Genomic DNA, 7,699 nt, shown 5'->3' on the forward strand with positions numbered 1-7,699 from the left:
ATCCACCCGCCTCAGCCTCCCCAAGTGCTGGGATTACAAGTGTGAGCCACAGTGCCCGGCCACTTGTGTATTTTTGTTTTTTAGACAGAGTCTCCTCCTGTTGCCCAGGCTGAAGTGCAGTGGTGTCATCATAGCTCACTGCAGCCTCATACTCCTGGGCTCCAGCGATCCTCCCTCCTCAGCCTCCTAAGTACCTGGAACTATAGGCACACCACCATGCCCTGCTAATTTTTTTTTCAGAGATGGGATCTTGCTATGTTGCCCAGGCTGGTCTCAAACTCCTGGGCTCAAGTGATGCTCCTGTATCAGCCTCCCAAAGCATTGAGATCACATGAATGAGCAGCTGTGCCCCACCTACTTGTGTGGGGGGGTTTTCTTTGTTAACATGTAACATCAGCTCTTCAAAACAGAGATCTTCATTCTGTCAAATTTGCTATTTCCTCTCAGTACCTAGAACAGTGTCTGACTCAGTTAATAGGTGTTGAATAATTAAATATTTAAAGTAAGCCCCAACCCATTCGTTGAGCACCCACTATTGCCAGATGCTGAAAAGCTTGTCCAGAAAAAGAGAAAGTGGCTAAACCCATGCAGAGACCACACCCCAAACCAGTTCAGAATGGCGGATCACCTCCAAAATGTGGCAACAAGAAAGGAAGTCTGCCGGTTGCAGTGGCTCATGCCTGTAATCCCTGCGCTTTGGGAGGATGACACAGGAGGATCACTTGAGTCCAGGAGTTTGAGACCAGCCTGACCAACATAGCAAGACCCCATCTCTAAAAAAATTTTTAAAAATTAGCTGGGCATGGTGGTGCATACCTGTAATCCCAGCTGCTCGGGAGGCTGAGGTTAGAGGATCACTTGGGCCCAGGAGGTTGAGGCTGGAATGAGCTATGATCATACCACTACACTCCAGCCTAGGTGACAGAGTTAGACTCTGTTTCCAAAAAAAAATCCCAAAAAACAAAAAAAGGAAGTCCTTTCCGTCTGGGCTTTCCTTGCCTCCTACTCTGAGCCACTAGTTTCTTCAGGCATCCTGAAGCGTGGACTTGCCTCCCGTTTGCTGCACGCGGGCCCCCATCCCTGGCTCTGCTCTTTCTCTCACACCCTCAGTTCGCTAGTTTGAGGAAATTTTTCTTCCGAGAACGTTCACGCAAGCCTTTCGCACCCTGGGCCAGCGACACGTGAGCCTAGAAAAAAGCTTAAAGGTCAATGTCTATAATTGAATTTTCCTCTATATAAAAATAGCATCTTTGTAATCGTTTAAATGGCTCTGAGGGAGGGAGAGAGGGAGCGAGAGAGAGAATGAGGGAGAGGATGAGAGGCACCGAGGGATGCTGTGTCTCCCAGCCAGCAGGTGCATGTGCGAGGGCATTTGTATGGATACGCGTGTGTGTACATGTGTCTATGTTTGTGTGTGCATGCACCTGTGCACATGAGCTCACGTTTGTGTGAATTGTGAGTATGCATATGTGCATTTCATGTGCATGTGTGCACACATGAGCATGTGCATGCATGTTCAAGTTTTGTGTGTGCATGTGTGCCTGTGTGCATGTGTGCCTGCCATTGTTCACGTGCATCTATGTGCACACATGTCTCTCTGTGTGTATGTCTGCCTACATGCATGAGCATGTGAGTGTGCATCTGTGTGTGCAGGCATGTTCAATGCATGTGTGCACACATGTCTCTGTGTACACATGTGCCTAAGTGCGAGTGTGTGTATGTATACACATATGAGTCCATGTGTCCATGTTTGGGTGTGCATGTATATTTATGTTTGTGTTAATTGTGTGTGCATGCATTTTTGAATATGCATGTGTGCACATGTGCTTATGTGCATCTGTGTGCATGTGTGGGTTTGCATGTATGTACATGTTTATGTGCTTGTGTGTCTCTTGTGTGTGCAGGTCTGCCTACATGCATGAGTGTGTGAGTGTGTATCTGTGTGTGCAGGCATGTTCAATGCATTGTGCACACATGTCTCTGTGTGCACATGTGCCTAAGTGCAAGCATATGCATGTATACACATGTGTGTCCATGTGTCCATGCTTGTGTGTGCACGTATGTTCATGTTTGTGTGAAGTGTGTGTGCATGCATTTGTGAATATGCATATGTGTGCATGTGTGCACATGTGCTTATGTGCATGTGTGTGCCAGTTTGCATGTATGTGCATGTTCCTGTGCACATGCATTCACATGTGATGATGTGCGCACATGTCTCATGCGTGCATGTGTGTGCATGTATGTTCGTATGAATGTGTGCACTCATGAGCATGTGCCACATGTCTCTGTGTGCATGTGTGCATGTATGCCTACCTGCATGTAGGCACCCGTGTGTGTGCATGAGTGTGTGCACAGGTTTGTTTTGTACACACTGTCTGGGACCTGCCTTAAGCTTCAGGTGTCCATTCCCCATTCCACCAGAGCGGCTCCCTGCACTTGGAAAATGAACAGGATCTGGTCTCAAGCCTTCCTGAGCTCCAACCAGCCCTGCCTGAGCGACCTTGGGTGTATCATCCGTCCTGCTGAGCCTCACATTTTCCGCATGTAAACTGGTGTGTGGGGTGAGCACAGCCACAGAGAGCTCCTCTGGCTGAGTGCCGAGTCTGTGAGGAACCAGAGCCGGGGGCTCAGCTGCAGTTGGAGCTCGACCTGGATGAATGGATGGCACATGGAGGATGCTGGTGAGTGACGCAAGGAGGGGTGAGTGAGGTGGGTGTGGGCTTCTTCTCTGGGCCTCAGTTTCCCCTCCTTACCCTGAAGAGTTGGACTCAAGCCTCTCTTGATCCTTCTAGTGAAAAGATCCCACACTTGGCTGTATCGGGGTTCCTCCTTCTGTCCCTCATTCTCAAATCCCCCCACCTCATTCTTGAGTGTGGCCTGGGAGTGAATTGGAAAGGCTCTCTCTGGGCCTCAGTTTCCACAGCCATAATAGAGAAAAGTCACTTAGATGGGTCCAGAGGACCATACCCCTCTAACATTCAGTAATGTCCTCATGGAAATACATTTCCTCCCTACTAACTTTCAACAGAGGAAAGTTTATCATCATCTGCCCTTGCCTTTTTGTTTCTGTTTTTGTTTTTTTGAGACAGGGTCTCGCTCTGTTGCCCAGGCTGGAGTGCAGTGATGAGATGTGAGCTCATTGCAACCTCTGCCTCCTGGGTTAAGTGATCCTCCCACCTTTGCCTCCCAAGCAGCTGGGATTACAGGCATGCACCACTACACTCATCTAATATTTGTATTTTTAGTACAGATGGGATTTCAGCATGTTGGTCAGGCAGGTCTTGAACTCCTGACCTCAAAGTGATCCACCCCCCTTTGCCTCCCAAAGTGCTGGGATTACAGGTGTGAGCCACCGCGCCTGACTGGACTGCTTTTCTCCCAAGAGATCCACTTGAGTCCTCCCTTCTCCTCTTCAAATCTTTGCTCAAATGTCACCTCCTCAGAGAAGCCCTCCCTGACTACCCCAGCTAAAGAAGCCATGTCTCCACCACTGTCTACACCCTCACCCTACATTATTTTTCTTCATAGCCCTTTCAAAACCATTCATTATCTTCTACCTCGATGAGTGACCATGCCTCATCAACTCGAAGGCAGCCATTTTTGCCTGTCTTTCTGTTGCAAATTCCAAAGCCTAGAACAGAACTTGGCACACAGTAGGTGCTCAAAAATACTTGTTGAATGAATGAATTAATTAATTAATAATGGAAGGGAGGAGGCTATGACTGCCCATTCACAGATATGGACACAGTGGTTCGGGAAAGGAACGTCACTCAGTCCAAGTCCCACAATGGTCAGTGGCAAAAGTAGGGTTCAAGCCCAGCTGGCTTGTCCCTCCTGTTCTTCCTCCCACTCATGCCCCAGGTCTGAGGGGCTGCCGCGCTGCTGCTAGCAACCTGGCTTCGACCTCCAACCATTGATCCACCAGAGGCTGCTCTGTGGGATGCACTTCCTGATTTAGCTAAAACACCCTGCGCTGGCTACAGCGGGGTGATCGATGGCCCTGCAGTCAGCTCAGGCACCCCCAATGCAGACACATACATTTGAGGCCTCTCTCTAGCCCTTGCCCCTGCAATTCCAGGCTGAAGTGGTCCTGCTGGCGGGAAGTGGATGGAGCACATGTCGTGTGGTTCTAGATGGCGGTGGCCACATCTCCTGGGCACCTGTATTCTGCCAAGAGGAAGGGGAAAAGTTACTGCGGTCAAGGAAATGGAAAATCAAAACCAGAACAAGATCTTGCTTCACATTGATCAGATTGGGTAAATGAGGGGGAAAATGGATGAGATTAACTATTGATGAGGGTGAGGGAAATGGGACTCATGGACAGCTAGTGAGCCAAGGAACGGTGGGTGGCTTCGCAGCATCAAATAAAACTGCGATGCAGCAACTCTACCCAGATCTCTAACCCAGAGAAGATCTACATGCGTGTGCAAAGACGCCTGTTGGCTAATGTGCCCTACAGAGTCATGGTGGATAAACTGTTGAAGGTGCATCTTATGGAAACATATGCAGCTGTTAAAAAGAAAGAGGGCCCTTGCATGGAGGCTCATGCCTTGTAATCCCAGTGCTTCAGGAGGCTGAGGTGAGAGGATGGGTTAAGGCCAGGAGTTTGAGACCAGCCTAGGCAACATAGTGAGACTCCATCTCTGCTGGAAAAAAAAAACAAAAAACTTTAAAAATTAGCCAGGCATGGTGGTGTGCACCTGTAGTCCCAGCTACTTGGGAGACTGATGCATGAGGATTGCTTGAGCCTAGGAGTTGAAAGTTACAGTGAGCTATGATTGCACCACTGTACTCCAGCCTGGGTGACAGAGTGGGACCCTGTCTGAAAACAGAAGAACAAGAGGAAGAGGAAGAAAAAGAAGAAGGAGAAGGAGAAGGAGAAGGAGAGGGAGAGGGAGAGGGAGAAGGAGAGGAAGAGGAAGAAGAAGGAGAGGGAGAGGGAGAAGGAGAGGAAGAGGAAGAAGGAGAAGGAGAAGAAGAAGGAGAGGGAGGAGGAGGAGCAGAGAAGAAGGAGAGGAAGAAGAAGGAGGAGGAGGAGGAGGAGGAAGAAGAAGGAGGCTGATCCATGTATCCTGTCCTGGCAAGGGCTTTTTAGAGACAAGTACCAGAGGTCACCTAGGCTGGAATGCATTGGTGTGATCTTGGCTCACTGCAGCCTCAAACTCCTGGACTCAAGTGATCCTCCCACCTCAGCCTCATGAGTAGCTGGAACTACCAGTGAACACCACCAGGCCTGGCTAATTTTTTTTTTTTTTTTTTTTGACAGAGTCTCGCTCTGTCGCCCAGGTTGGAGTGCAGTGGTAGCAGCTGGGACTACAGGTGCGTGCCACCATGCCCGGCTAATTTTTTGCATTTTTAGTAGAAACAGGGTTTCACCATGTTAGCCAGGATGGTCTCAATCTCCTGACCTCGTGATATGCCTGCTTCGGCCTCCCAAAGTGCTGGGATTACAGGCGTGAGCCACCACGCCCAGCTCGGGCCTGGCTAATTTTTTATAGGGACAAGGTCTTACTATGTTGCCCAGGCTGATCTCGAACTCCTGGGCCCAAGCAATCCTCCCACCTCGGCCTCCCAAAATGTTAGGATGTCAGGCAAGAGTCACTGCACCTGGGCAGAATCACCAGTTCTCTGATGCCCATGTCTGCACTCCTACTCTGTCTGTCCTCATTTGTTCATTTATTCACTCAACAACCGTTGTGTGCATGGCCCCATTCTAGACACTGAAGACTCAGCAGAGATCAAGAGAGACAATATTTCCTGTACTCCTGGAACTCATGGAAGCTGGAGAGAGACAGAATTTGCAAGTAAGCAAAATAAATCGATCATTTCATTGTTGTTGTTGTTGTTGAGATGGAATCTCACTCTGTCGCCCAGGCTAGAGGGCAGTGGCGCGGTCTTGGTTCACTGCAACCTCCACCTCCCAGGTTCAAGCGATTCTCCTGCCTCAGCCTCCTGAGTAGCTGGGACTACAGGCGTGCACAACCACGCCCGGCTAACTTTTGTGTTTTTAGTAGAGATGGGGTTTCACCACATTGGCCAGGCTGGTCTTGAACTCCTGATCTCAAGTGATCCGCCCACCTTGGCCTCCCAAAGTACTGAGATTACAGGCATGAGCCACTGCACCCAGCCAAAAATGATCATTTCAGACAGTGATAACTGATGAACAGAAGTGAAACTGGGTGAGGTGGAAAAAAGTGATAGGTTGGAGGGATGCAGTTTTAGCTGGGGTGGTCAGGGAGGGCCTGTCTGAGGAGGTGACATTTGAGATGAGACCTGAATGATGAGAAGGAGCCAGCTGTGAGAACATGTGGAGGAAGGGTGTTCCAAGCAGAGGGAACAGTCTGTGCAAAGGCCCTGAGGCAGGACAGTGCCTGGGGCATTGGAGGAACAGTGACGAGGCCTGTGTGGCTGGAGCAGAGTGAGGAAGGGGAGAGAGGGAGAAGGGGAGGGCAGGGAAGGGGCAGGAGGACAGGTCATGCAGGGCCTTGTGGGTTGCAAAAAGGACTTGGGGCCAGGCACGGTGGTTCACGCCTGTAATTCTAGTACCTTGGGAGGCCAAGGTGGGTGGATCTCTTGAGATCAGGAGTTCAAGATCAGCCTGACCAACATGGTGAAACTCTGTCTCTACTAAAAATACAAAAATTAGCTGGGTGTGGTGGTGGGCACCTATAGTCCCAGCTACTCCTGAGGCTGAGGCAGGAGAATCGCTTGAACCCAGGAGGCGGAGGTTGCAGTGAGCCGAGATTGTGCCACTGCACTCCAGCCTGGGTGACAGAGCGAGACTCCATGTCAGAAAAAAAAAAAAAAAGGGACTTGGGCTTTGACCCTGAGGAAGGTGGGAGCTATGGGGGGGCTGCGGACAGAGGAGGGACAGGCCCTGACTCAGGTGCTCACAGGCACCCTCTGGTGGCTGCAATGGGGAGGACAGACTGCGGCAGGTAAGGGTGGGAGCTGGGGAATCAGGACTGAGGCAACTGCACGAGTCCAGGTGGGCAGTGATGGGGGCTGGACCTGGTGGAGACCACAGAAGGAGGAAGAGGATGAGGTTATACACATTCCACCTCACCTCCCTCCACCATGAGTGGCTCATCTGCAGGGCAGTGGCATGTCCCCCGCACCACCAGCACCACAAGCTCATGAATCCCCAGAGTCACTGCAGCTGCAAAACTCTTAGCTAGGAGTGCCCTCAGAGGCCCAGAGATGTCCAGTGTCACCCGCAGGTCGCCCGGCGAACTGGATACGAGCCAGAACTTGTGCCCTTGGTGCCACCTCCCCTCTGGCTCAGCTGTGCTCTGCCATCTCTTCCAGGGACAAAGATTAGGAGTTTGTTTACTGATACTATTTTTATTGATCTTTTTTTAAAACAAGTGCTCAGCAAAAAAGATGCACTTAGCCAAACTGCTCCTATGATATCTGTGGGAATTCCTCTAAGCTGTCCCAGGCATGGGGACTATTGGGTGGGAAAAGCACAGAACTTGATCTCTTCAGATTTCTTTTTAATTTATTATTATTATTATTATTATTATTATTATTATTATTATTATTTTTGAGACGGAGTTTTGCTCTTGTTGCCCAGGCTGGAGTGCAGTGGTGCCATCTCAGCTCACTGCAACCTCCAGCTCCTGGGTTCAAGCGATTCTCCTGCCTCAGCCTCCCGAGTAGCTGGGATTACAGGAGCCCATCACCACTCCCAGGTAAT

General features: G+C 50.0%; 1 long non-coding RNA gene across 1 annotated transcript; it reads left to right on the top strand.

Annotated features, from left to right (window-relative positions):
* The first annotated feature begins 615 nt into the window (after window positions 1-615).
* On the top strand, window positions 616-6,129 carry LOC129394776 (uncharacterized). The gene is made up of 4 exons (XR_008622142.2): window positions 616-1,205; window positions 2,422-2,681; window positions 4,079-4,256; window positions 5,718-6,129. It is a non-coding gene; the product is annotated as an uncharacterized LOC129394776 (long non-coding RNA).
* Window positions 6,130-7,699: the final 1,570 nt, after the last annotated feature.

The sequence above is a fragment of the Pan paniscus genome, chromosome 20 (assembly GCF_029289425.2).
Source record: "Pan paniscus chromosome 20, NHGRI_mPanPan1-v2.0_pri, whole genome shotgun sequence".
Taxonomy (NCBI): Eukaryota; Metazoa; Chordata; class Mammalia; order Primates; family Hominidae; genus Pan; species Pan paniscus.